Source organism: Panthera leo, chromosome B2 (genome assembly GCF_018350215.1).
Source record: "Panthera leo isolate Ple1 chromosome B2, P.leo_Ple1_pat1.1, whole genome shotgun sequence".
NCBI classification, from domain to species: Eukaryota; Metazoa; Chordata; class Mammalia; order Carnivora; family Felidae; genus Panthera; species Panthera leo.
The window spans coordinates 6159312-6172633 of record NC_056683.1 but is presented as its reverse complement, the minus strand read 5'-3'; positions in this window follow the sequence as shown (position 1 = coordinate 6172633).

Below are 13322 nucleotides of genomic sequence, written 5' to 3'. Positions count from 1 at the left end.
CCCAGCAACACGAAACAGTTCCACGTCGATGAAAACTCAAAGCACAACCACAGGCTCAAAATTACTTGAAGACATGGGGCACCTGGGGGCTCAGTCGGTTAAGCCTCCGACTTCAGCTCAGGTCATGATATCGCTGTTCATGGGTTCAAGCCCTGCATCGGGCTCTGTGCTGACAGCTCAGAACCTGGAACCTGCTTTGGACTCTGTGTCTCCCTGTGTCTCTCTGCCCCTCCCTCACTCACGCTCTGTCTCTGACTCTCCCTCAAAAATAAATAAACATTAAAAACAATTACTTGAAGACATAGCAAAACTAACTGACTGTAAAAAGAGAAAAATTAAGACAAGCAATCTCTAGTTTGCACAGTACCCATGCCCTTGGTATGGCCAGCAGCAGAGATTGAGAAACAAGAAAAAAAGAAACAGAAAAAGACCTCCAGACCAATATTACTTCTTCAATAAAGTCAGAATTCTAAAGAAAATATTAGCAAACTGAGTCAATACCTTAATAATACATTAATCAATACATTAATAATAATAATAATAATAAACTATGACAATTGGCATTTATGCAAAAATACAAAGTTGGTTTGATAGGTCAGACTTTTGTCTCTAGAACTTTGAAAGGAGACATTTCTGTTACATTAAATTGCCAGACTGGGGAACGTGGGTGGCTCAGTTTGTTAAGTGTCTGACTTGGGCTCAGGTCATGATCTCAGGGTTCGTGGGTTCGCCCAACATCAGGCTCTGTGCTGACAGCTGGGAGCCTGGAACCTGCTTCAGATTCTCCCTCTCTTTCTGCCCCTCCCCTGCTCACACTCTGTCTCTGTCTCTCTCTCAAAAATAAATAAACATTAATTTTTTTAAAAACAATTGCCAGACTTGGGTTAATGTTGTGGCAACCTTTGAAAAGTAATTCAGACGTATATTCCTTAGTTTTGCTTTCTATAAGGGTCTAGAAACACTACCATGAGTTCTAGGTTTCTAAGTCCTATTCTCCACAGTGAATGAACCTGGATTTCTTGGGAGAAATTACTGACTCCAGGGCAAAGGCAGAGAATACGCCAAGATAAGTCTTGGACATCTAGTGGTATCAGAAAGGAAAAATGTACTCAGAAAGGATGAGGGCTTGTCAAAGAAAAGGTATCAGAAAGGAAAAATGTACTCAGAAAGGATGAGGGCTTGTCAAAGAAAAAGGCTTGTCTGAGGCTACTCCCAATAGACACGGCTGGAATAATCTAAATGATAAAATAAATAGTAGGACAGTTAGATTTTAATCTAACACAGACAAACAGACTAAATTTAAAATATATAAAAAACAAATAATTAGGAAAGAAGGGAAACTTCCTCCTTACAGTAGAATTCCAAGTAACAACTACAGAAACAAAGATGAAACATCAAACACCACTATGCAAACACCAGGATGGTAACTGTTGAAGACGAGCTAAATTCAGTGAGCAGAAGACAAGCCAAATTCAGTGAGCAGAAGTTTGAGGAGTCACACAGTCTCAAAGAATCTTCCCTGAGTTATTTATTAACCACAGAGGGTAGGATAGTAACTTCACAGTAGGAAAATCAACAGAAACCGTCTTAACCAAGTAATCAAAGTCAGTGTCACCAGTAAAAAGATATCTGAACATTATGAGCCCCGTGATAAGATGCACCGAAAAGGACACATCATTTCTTTGATATTCTTGCCAAAGGTGTATAATAACCTCAGCACGGTGATTAGGAAACATTGAACAAGCCCACATTAGGAAAAAGGGGGGAAAGGATATTTATATTTCAGTCAAGAGTTAGAAAACATGTTTAAATTAGTTTAACCCCACTTAAGGGACATTGGAAAACGAATTGATCAGTAACCTTTAAAAGTGTCAAGGTCTTGAAAGAAGGGAAAAGTGAGGTATTCTTGCAGACTGCCTGGGAATTAGGAGAAATAACTAACCACAAGGTAAAAACCTGGATAGGCTATTGGAACAGAAAAAAAGGACATTACCAGAAAAATTGGTGACATGAAAATACAGGGATTACTTTGGTTACTAGTAATGTACCAACGTTAATTTCCTGATCGTGATCCTTGTGCCCTGGTTATGTAAGATGTTAGCCTTAGAAGAAGCTGGGTGAGGGAAGCTGTACTGTTTTTGTGACTTTTCTGTAAATCTCAGTTTAGTTCAAAATTTTAAAAAATGACTGAACACACACAATAGATGCAAGTAATACAGTTTACTGAACAGTTTGTTTAAAAAAATCACATTCACAAAATTAAATACTATTATTAATTTTTTCCTTCCTTCCCTTGCTCACCCCTTTCCTTTTCTTCCCTTTTTTTTACTTCCTTTCTTTCTTCCTCCTCTCCTTCCTCCCTCCCTCCCTTGTCTCCTTCTTTCTTTCCTTCCTTCCATCTTTCCTTTTATGCTTGATGAGGAAACACATCCCATAGCAGAACATTTGTTCAATCTTGTTCTAGTTTTGGGAGACTTTCAAAAGCCTCATTAGAGGGACTCAAGAGACAATTATTTGATTAAAGTCAAGCCTGGAAGTAATTTGTTTCCATTTGACAAACAACTTCTTTTCTTTGAACCAGGTTTACCTCCACTGCTCAGACTGTTTGGGGCAACTATAATCAAGAGCTATTTACTCCCACTAAGCCAAGGAAAATAGGAAGGGATCATAAAAACGAGAGCATGTTGGAATGGGAACAGGTTTTCAAGAAAAAAAAAAAAAAGGAAAAAGACAAATCCAGTAAAATTTCTTTTCAGAAGGCTCTTTTTATTTCATATTAGTGCAAAATGGACAGCTTGCAATAACTATTACAGATTTGGTGGGGTTTTTTTATTTGAGGGAGGATCTTAAAAATGTACAATCTGTGAAATAAATATCACAAGTTTTTGCCTTATTTAAATTATAAGATATAGGACAAAATCCGTTATTCCTTTTTTTGCTTGTGGGGGCATTTGTGTTATGTGGGAACCAGAGGTCAATTACCTGTCTATTCATACCTCTTGCAAAATTTTCCAATCCTCTCATCATCACTATCATCTTAAAAAAAAAATTCTGTATGTCATTACCTCACTGCCCATGCTGCCCTAACCACAACCATAAGCTGACAATGCCATGGTCTTTTTAAAAAAGGGGGGGGGGGAAGAGAGGGCTGTTTTTCGTCCTGAAGAAAAGAGGAATCTATTGTCAAATGGAATATTAATCTCTCATATCATATAATTATAATAATATCAGACATTTTTCATGAAGGGGAGAAAACCGGATAAAATAATTAACAGAAAATTCGAAGGCCATGTGCCACGTAGTAGAGGGAAAGCTTTGTGCAAATAACCAGAACACCTGGGGTCGTGGGTCCTTAGGCAAGTTAACTTTTTCAAATTTCATTTCCCCCTCTAAAATTAGGAAGCATAATTATATTGCTAAATGCTGCCCAGACCTCTAAATTTGTGCAATTTCAGTAAGTCTGTTGAATTTGACTTCAAATTTAGTGATAATTTCGCTCAGACACTTGATTCTTTCCCAAAAGCCTTTTTTAAGTCTCTGCTTTCACTCATATATTTTTCTTGTGTCTCTAATCATCACCCTGCAGTTGAGAAATTTTGATTCTAAATATACAGAGGGAGGGCACATATTATATGTAGTGCACTTACCTAATTCTCCCAAAGAGTGCAAATTACAGTTTAGACTTCTGTTCTTGAAGACCAGAAATCACAGCTTTAGGGGAGTTTTATCTGAGATGATCAGGGAAAGCTAATATCTACATAAATCTCTCATCAGGCATTGGGTCCCACCGTACCCATGAAATACTTGTTCATGGCGTTAGTGAGAACTTCACTTTGTAAACCAGTGGATACTTTTTCAGTCCTTATTTTAACTGATGTGGTTAACAAGTATCTTTATTTGAAAATAAAAAAAACAATATTACTAATCAGGCTTAGCTCTCTGGGTCCTCCTCGTATTCATTCGGCTTCTAATGCCCTGATATACACTCTGTTCCTCAGCCTTCTATCTTTGACCCACACTTACTTCTCACCTTCTCACTGACTGCTTGTTTCAACATTTATTCTCAGGATTTGTTTTCACCAGCAAGGTAACAGACATGAGACAATGCCTTTGAAAGAAGAATTTGTGACTTACATTTCCCGAGAGAACGGGGGCATGGCATACCGCACCCCCCCACCCCGCCAGGCCACATGGAGAAGCACCTCATTTTGCCAGGAAGCATGAGGAGGTGATTAGATTAGGTTACAACTTCCTTTGGGGTTACCTATGGGATAAACAATTTAGGATGGGCTAGTTTCAATGACTCTGGCGGGACTTCCAACATGGGGCTGTTCCCATTGTCTACTACAGGGTCTTGGGTAGATTTGGGGCAGGAGAAATATGGGCTTGATGTGTTAGAAAAGGTGCAGAACATAAGTTCTAGATTGCAGGAGAGGTAAACATCCCTGGTCATTAGTTTGACCCGGTAATCAATGGATGCCTGATAGACAAATACAGAATCCGAGAAAACACAGCCAGAGTTTACTGTCTACTTGTGGATTTTTTTTTAACAACACTTACATTCATCTCTTAAATCTAGACCTCACTAGAGTCTGCAACCTTCATATGTAAGTGTGTGTATATATGTATGTATATGTATACACATCTGTCTACTAGACAGTTCTTTCTGAATATAAGTGAATATCTCAATTCCAAGAACTCAAAATTGGTATCTATGCCTAGTAAACTTGATCTTTGTCCTCTTTTCCCTACCTTGTTGCCATTATTATACATCCAATCACTCAAATCATAAATCTGAAAGACAAGGTTGCCTTTTTAATTATCCTTATACCTATGACCAGTTGTCACTCCCTTCTGTCCTGATCTCTTAAATAATTTTATTAATTCTGCACACTACTTTCAATTCATGATCCCTTAATTTATCAGAGTGTTGTTGCACAACATTGCTTGCCAAATGTCTCCCTCTTTCTCGTTCTACAAATTAGGGACTTTGTGTTTTCCATACAAAGCAAAAGGGAAATTAGTTGAAAATGAGATTGGGGAAAAAATTAAATGTGTTGACACCAAAGGCTTGGGTGCTAACTTCTCTTCTGTGCATTATGCTAGTAGTAAAATAACTGTGCTTCCTCTAAAAAATAATCTGTTATTTCACACCTCTCTACAGCTCTCTAATATGTCCCCAGTATTAGAGATGTCCTCTGCTCCCACCCACGAATTTGGCAAGTTCTTTTATTGAAGTGTCCCTCAGAACCTGTGAAGGCTTTCATTCATTTTGAGAAACTTCCCTAACCCATCTTTTTTCTCCAAACTGCCTTCCCACTCCATGCTTTTTGTTGCAGTTTTCCTAATGTATGGAAAACATGGAAACTGCTTCCTACCAGCACCCCCTGCTTCAAGTTTTTAAAGGGCGGGGTTATTTTACACATCTGTATCTCACTGACTCCTGTCCACAGTCTGTTTCTTGAATCACCCTGAGCTAAATTTGAAAGATTCCAGAACACTTCTCTGATGGGGGCTCCCCAAATTAAAAGTTATGGAGTAATTTTGCTCCCAATAGAGAAGCAGCGTTTCCTGGTAAGTCCATTGCTAGAACTCTCGTTCAAATATTTTTCTTTTTTGGGTTCCCTATTAGGCAGCTGTGGGACAATGCACAGTTTGCATACATCAAACAAAGCCTTCATTATTGATACGTAGTGTATTCTATGCCAAACGAGCTGTACCCAAAGATGCCCCTTTTAGAGAATATGTAGAGGGGAACATGCTGGGCAGACAGTTTATGTGAATATACAAACAATGATCGAAGAGCAGGGTGTTGTAACAGAGTTTAAAACCCTCTGAAAACATAATTTTCTTTAGGAAAAAAAGGAAAATTTCTCCATGCAAAAAGTATCAGGTTTGAAAGATATCTGACAATAGTGTATTTTTTTAATTTATTAAATACATTCAATCATGTATTTTAAGCTACAGGCATCAGTTACTAGATATTCAATTCTTTGGAGTAGAACCAAATTTTCTTTTATCTCAAGCTATATCACTAGGTAAACAAGTCAAATATACTTACTTGCCAGCAATAAATGTTTTAAGTCAGTATTCCAAATGGTGCCTTCCCCTCTTGCTGGATATGTTTAAAATAGACTCACTGTAGGGAGCAATATGCTTTTAAAAATGTGTGTATAAGACAAAATCAAGACATGTAAGTTGATATGTGATAGTGAAAATAAAATTAAATAGTCTTAATATTAAGGCTTTCTTAATATTACACAGAAAACATGGTAGGAAATCATGTTCCCTAGATTCAAAATTCTACTAGTACTAAAAAATAGAGAATCAGAGTTCAATATTTATACTATAAAAAGAAATGGAGAAAACATATTTCTAATTTTTATTTAAAGACATTTTCTCTATATATGAAACCATTTTGATTCTGGAGTAAGGTAGTCTTATTTTGTTCGTTAAAATACTATTTTAAAATATATCCATTTTACTAAAAATTAAATGAACAATTGAAATTACTTTAAAATTCTTAATAGACTTCTTGAGAGTAAGAAAAGTCAACGTTCAGTCGTACAGCTACACAAAGACTTTTATTCTGCAAAATTAGGGGGAAAAAGTCCTTAGATATTGGTAATAAGTCAAAATCAGCAAATAATACTGCATTTACCTACTAATTCCATAATTTATTAAGTAAAAATGTCAGTGTAGTTGAGGTCTTTTCAAATATATAATCTATCACTCTTTCTTTTTTACTTGTCCCTTTTTGTATAGAATAGCAACCTGAGGAATTTCTGACCCAGTAGTTAGGGTCACATAAACAGATATATGAGGTCTTTTGATGAGAGGTAAGGAATATACAAGAATGCAATATATTTGCAAAATGTCTAACCTGACTCACACTGATCCAGGATGTTGGTTTGCTTGTTTGTTTTTTTAATGTATATTTTTGAGTGGGGGGGGGTGCAGAAGGGGGACGGCCGAGGATCTGAAGCGGGTGCTGACAGCAGACAGCCCGATGTGGGGGCTTGAACTCACAAGCTATGAGATCATGACCCAAGACGGAGTCGGAGCTTTAACTGACTGAGCCACCCATGCCACCCCAGGGTGTTGCATTTTTATGGTAGCTTAATATATATAAACATGAGTCAATAGTTTAGAAATATTTTTCCCACTGACCAACTAATTTGAGTTCTAGAATGTAATATGTAAGTGTTAAAAAAATAGCCCCACTATTACTAACAATAATAAACATTTTATTTTTTTAATTAGTTTATTTTTTTTAATATGAAATTTATTGTCAAATTGGTTTCCATACAACACCCAGTGCTCATCCCAACAGGTGCCCTTTTAAAACCTAATTGTGAAACCACAGGGAGATGATTATGTGTTCTGCATTGATCGGAAAGCATGTAGCTATTTTGAAAAAACACATTTTTTTTCAAAAAATATTTAGAAAGCTGAATAGGGCAATAAAATATTCTTGGCATAATATTTTGTGAACAAACCACCATATAAAAGTGCATATACATCATAAATATAACTGAATGCATGTATCCAGGCAAGAAGAAAAGTGTTATCAAAATGGTCAAAAATGAAATGCTTACAACTTAATGGTGGAATTATCTCCTCCACATTGCTCTTTAGAATTTTCTAATGTTTTAAATAAATTCATGTAATCTTTGCAAGTAAAATTATATTTAAAGAGAAAATTTTAGCAATAGCATTTGGGTTCAATCAATCAGTATATTAATTAAAAGCAAGGGATATCTGTATGGTGACAAAATTATAATATTCCTTAGAATTAATAATCTCTCTGTTATGTATTTCATAGCATGTTTGATGTTCTTGAATGCAATGGAAGTACATGCAGTCATGAATGTTCTGCAAACCATCTTCTTTGAATTGGAATGAACTTACTACCAACTGATGATACGATATAGCACCAAATCTCTAAATTTTGAAGCCTGTAATGTGCCACAAGTAGATTCACCAGTACAAATACCATGAGTGACAAGTAAGAGGCATATTACAAAACATATTACAGTGACAAATAAGACAAAATGAGGTCCAGGGAAGAGAAACAGGCTTTTAACTGTCTACCACCCAGTAGTATAGTACCATAAAAAAACAAAACAAACAAACAAAAAACAAAACAAAAAAAAAAAAAACCCAAAAACAGAAAGCAAAAACCAAAAAGCCACCAGCTGGGTGACTGAGCTGGCTGAGCATCAGACTCTTGATTCTGGCTCAGGTCGTGAGATCGAGCTTCGTGTCGGGCTCCTTGTTGGGTGTGGAGCTTGCTTGGGATTCTCTCTCTCTCCCTCTCTCCCTGCCCCTCCCCTGCTTAATCTCTCTCTCTCTCTCTCTCTCTCTCTCTCTCTCTCTCAAAATAGTAAATAAACATTAAGAAAACCCCAAACCAGAAAATAACAAGTTTTGGCAAAGATGTGGAGAAATTGGAACCCTTATGTACCACTGGTGGGAATGCAAAATGATTCAGGCATCATGAAAAACAGTATGGTAGTCCCACAAAAAATTGAAATAGAACTACCATGTGATCTTACAATGCCACTTCTAGGTATATTCCTAAAAGAATTGATAGCAGTGAATTAAAGAGATATTTGTATACCCTTAAGGTTTATGGTAGCATTATTCACAATCTCCAAAAGGTAAAAGCAACCCAAATGCCCATGATAGATGAATGGGTAGACAAAATGCGATGTATACGTACAATGGAATACTATTCAGTCTTTTCCTCAATTTAAATTCAAGTTAGTTAACATACAGTGTGGTATTCATTTCAGGAGTAGAACCCAGTGATTCATCACTTGCATATAACGCTCCAGTACTCATCCCAACAAGTGCCCTCCTTAGTACCCATCACCCATCTAGCCCATCCCCCACCCAGCAATCCTCCAGCAGTCCTCAGTTCGTTCTCTGTATTTAAGAGTCTCTTATGGTTTTTATCTTATTTTTCCTTCCCTTCCGCTATGTTCATCTGTTGTGTTTCTTAAATTCCACATATGAGTGAAATCATATATTTGTCTTTCTCTGTCCAGCTTATTTTGCTTAGCATAATACATTCTAATTCCACCCACATTGTCGCAAGTGGCAAGATTTTATTCCTTTTGCTCGCCAAGTAATATTCCATTGTGTGTGTGTGTGTGTGTGTGTGTATCACAACTTCTTTATCCATTATTCAGTTGGTGGACATTTGGGCTTCCTCCATAGTCTGGTTGTTGTTGATAGTGCTGCTATAAACATTGAGGTGCAGGTGCTCCTTCAAATCAGCACTTTTGTATCCTTTGGATAAGTACCAGTAGTGAAATTGCTGGGTTGTAGGGTAGTATCCCTTAATTTTTTGAGGAACCTCCATACTGTTTTCCAGAGTGGCTGCAGCAGTTTGCATTCCCACAAACAGTGCAAAAGTGTTCCCCTTTCTCTGCATTCTCGTCAGCATCTGTTGTTTGCTGAGTTGTTAATTTTAGTGATTCTGACAGGTGTCAGGTGGTATCTCATTGTGGCTTTGATTTGTATTTCTCTGATGATGAGTGATGGTGAGCATCTTTTCATGTGTCTGTTAGCCACCTGGATGTCTTCTCGAAAAGTGTCTATTCTTGTCTTCTGCCCATTTTTTTTTCAGGTTTATTTCTAGGTATCTTATGGTTTTCAGTGAAATTATAAATGGTTATCAATTCCTTGGTTCCTCTTTCTGTTCCATTGATCTATGTGTCTGTGTTTGTGACAGAGATCTTGATGATTACAGCTTTGTAATACTGCTTGAAATTTGGAATTGTGATGCCTCCAGTTTTGTTTTTCTTTTTCAGAATTACTTTGGCTATTCAGCGTCATCTATGGCTCCATATAAATTTTAGGATTGTTTGTTCTAGCTTTGTGAAGAATGCTGGTGTTATTTTGATAGGGATTGCATTGAATGTGTAGATTGTGTTGTGTACTATAGACATTTTAACAATATTTGTTCTTCTCATCCATGAGCATGGGATGTTTTCCATTCTTTGTGTCCTCTTCAAGGTCTTTCATAAACTTTCTATAATTTTCAGCATACAGGTCTGTATTCTCTGGTTAGGTTTATTTCTAGGTATCTTATGGTTTTCAATGCAATTAGAAATGGGATCTATTCCTTGATTTCTCTTTCTGCTGGGTCATTATTGGTGTATAGAAATGTTACTGATTTATGTATGTTGATTTTACATCTTGTGACTTTGCTGAATTCAGGTAATCAGTTCTAGCAGATTTTCCACATAGAGTATCATGGTGGAGTCTTTCAGATTTTCCACATAGAGCATCATGCTGCCTGTGAAGAGTGAAGGTTTGATTTCTTTCTTGCCAATTTGTGTGCCTTTATTTCTTTTTTGTTGTTTGATTGCTGAGGCCAGGACTTCCAGTACTATGTTGAACAACAGTGGTGAGAGTGGACGTCCCTGTTGTGTTCCTGACCTTAGGTGGAAAGTTCTCAGATTTTCCCCATTGCAGTTGGTATTAGCTGTGGGCCTTTCATATATGGCATTTATGATGTTGAGGTATGTTCCTTCTATCCTTACTTTCTTGAGGGTTTTTACCAAGAAAGGATGCTGTATTTTGTCAAATGCTTTTTCTGCATCTATTCAGGGGATCATGTGATTCTTATCCTTTCTTTTATTAATGTGATGTATGATGTTGATTGATTTGTGGATATTGAACCACCCCTGCAGCCCAGGAATAAATCCCACTTGATCGTGATGAATAATTCTTTGAATGTATTGTGGGATTCGATTTGATAATATCTTGTTGAGAATTTTTGCATCCATGTTCATCAGGGAACTTAGTCTATAAATCTCCTTTTTAGCGGGGTCTTTGGTTTTGGAATCAAGGTAATGATGGCCTCGTAGAATGAGTTTCGATGTTTTCCTTCCATTTCTACTTTTTGGAACAGCTTCAAAATAATAGGTATTAACTCTTCTTTAAATGTTTGGCAAAATTTCCCTGGGAAGCTATCCAACCCTGGACTCCTGCTTGTTGGGGAGATTTTTGATTACTGATTCAATTTCTTTACTGGTTATGGATCTGTTCAAATTTTCTGTTTCTTCCTGTTTCAGTTTTGGTAGTTTATACATTTCTAGGAATTTATCCATTTCTTCCAGATTCCCCAATTTGTTGGCATATAATTGCTCATAATATTCTCTTATTATTGTTTGTATTGGAATACTACTCAGTCTTAAAAAGGAAGGACATTCTAACATACGCTAAAACATGGATGAACTTTAAGGATATTATGTTAAGTGAAATAAGCTCATTACAAAAGTAGAAAAACTATACGAATCCATTTTTTAAAATACTCACAGGAGTCAAGTACATCCAAAAAATAGAATGCTGGTTCCTAGGGTCTGGAGGGAGGAGGGAATGGGGAGTTACCGTAAGTAGAGAGTTTCAGTTTTGAAACATGAAAAGAGCTCTGTGAACAGACGGTAGTGTTGGTAGCAGATGAATGTGATTATACTTAATTCCATTAAAGGGTACACTCAAATATGGTTACTATGGTAAATTTTACATAATGTGTACTTTCCCACAATTAAAAAAAAGAAATAGGCTATTAAAACAAACAAATAAATAAAGTACCTGAGTAGCTACGGTGACAAAAACCGATGTAATATAATGCCTAGTTACATTTCTTAAAATATATCTTCCCTGACATGATAAAGACCTAATTAACAAAACCATGTAAATTCCTAATAAATAAGACAAAGCAGAGTCTAGATATCATTGCCTTGTCTTTAAAATGTAGTAAGTATTGACTGAAGGAAATAGATGTGTATCTAAGGATAGCAGGCTTCAAGACAATATTTAGAAATGCATGAATGAGAGATAAAAGTCAGGTGTTTTCCTTTCATATCTATTTTACAGTGTTATTTAGGAGATCAGAAACTATTGAATATTTCTCTTTTATTTTATTTCTTTTTTTTAAATTTTTTTTTTTTTCAACGTTTTTTATTTATTTTTGGGACAGAGAGAGACAGAGCATGAACGGGGGAGGGGCAGAGAGAGAGGGAGACACAGAATCGGAAACAGGCTCCAGGCTCCGAGCCATCAGCCCAGAGCCTGACGCGGGGCTCGAACTCACGGACCGCGAGATCGTGACCTGGCTGAAGTCGGACGCTTAACCGACTGCGCCACCCAGGCGCCCCTATTTTATTTCTTTTTAATGTTGAAAGGAAGTATAAAAACCCTAAGATGGAAGAATAATGTTGGCAAACTCATTTCTTTATTGAAGTGTTTTATATGAGTGCAATTTTTTTTTTAGCATAATGCCTCCCAGTATAGGGGAAAGGGTATATATGAACTCCTAAGAAAAAAGGACTTGCTTTAAAATTTTTCACTCAATTCCAGGGCAGCTGGGTGGCTTAGTCAGTTAAGCATCTGACTTCAGCTTAGATCATGATCTCACAATTTGTGAGTTCAAGCCCCTCATCGGGCTCTGTGCTGACAGCTCAGAGCCTGGAGCCTGCTTTGGATTCTGTGTCTCCCTCTCTCTCTGCCGCTCCCTCACTTGTGCTCTGTCTCTGTCTGTCAAAATGATTAACTGTTTAAAAAATTAAAAACTTCACTCAATTCCTTATCAACAACAACAGCAACTTAGGTATGAGGCTTTCTTCTCTGAGTCTCAAAATTTTCTGCTTAAAACGGATAAAAAAACTGGCCTCCTGGGTTATTAGGACCACTCAAGCCACATTTAAAAGGCACAGGCTTGGCAATTAATAGAGCTAGTTTTCCAAATAGCACTCAGTGTCACTAAAAACTAATAATTGGATATCTCAGAATCATTCAGCAAATGGTGATGACCACATATTTGAATATTGAGAGAACCAAGTTTTAGTGGATGCATGATTCAAAGGAGATTACAACCTATATGGATATTGAATAAATTTTCCACAAAACAATATAACAAGTTACTCTATGCATACTTTGAGTACAGGAAAGAATAATTACAAACAATGACTTCCAGAGTTAAAGAGAAAAGATGCTCATATTTTTGATGCCTGTCTTAGCAATGTTTCCTTTCAGTGAACGGGGAAAATTGCAAGATATTCCAAGTCAACCAAGACAGCAACAGGGAGGGTCCTGAGGCCCTCTCCTCCTGTGGACTCACTGAATGTACAGCTACACATGGGGTAATTCCTTCTAAAAGAGATTTAGAAACTAGACGAGTCACTCCTACACATTAGATGAATAAGAAAATGCCCACATCAAAATGGGTAAGAAAAATTGAGGTGCACTTTGCCATAAACCCCACCCCTAACATAGTGCCATACAGTCAGAAAGGGACCCCCCAA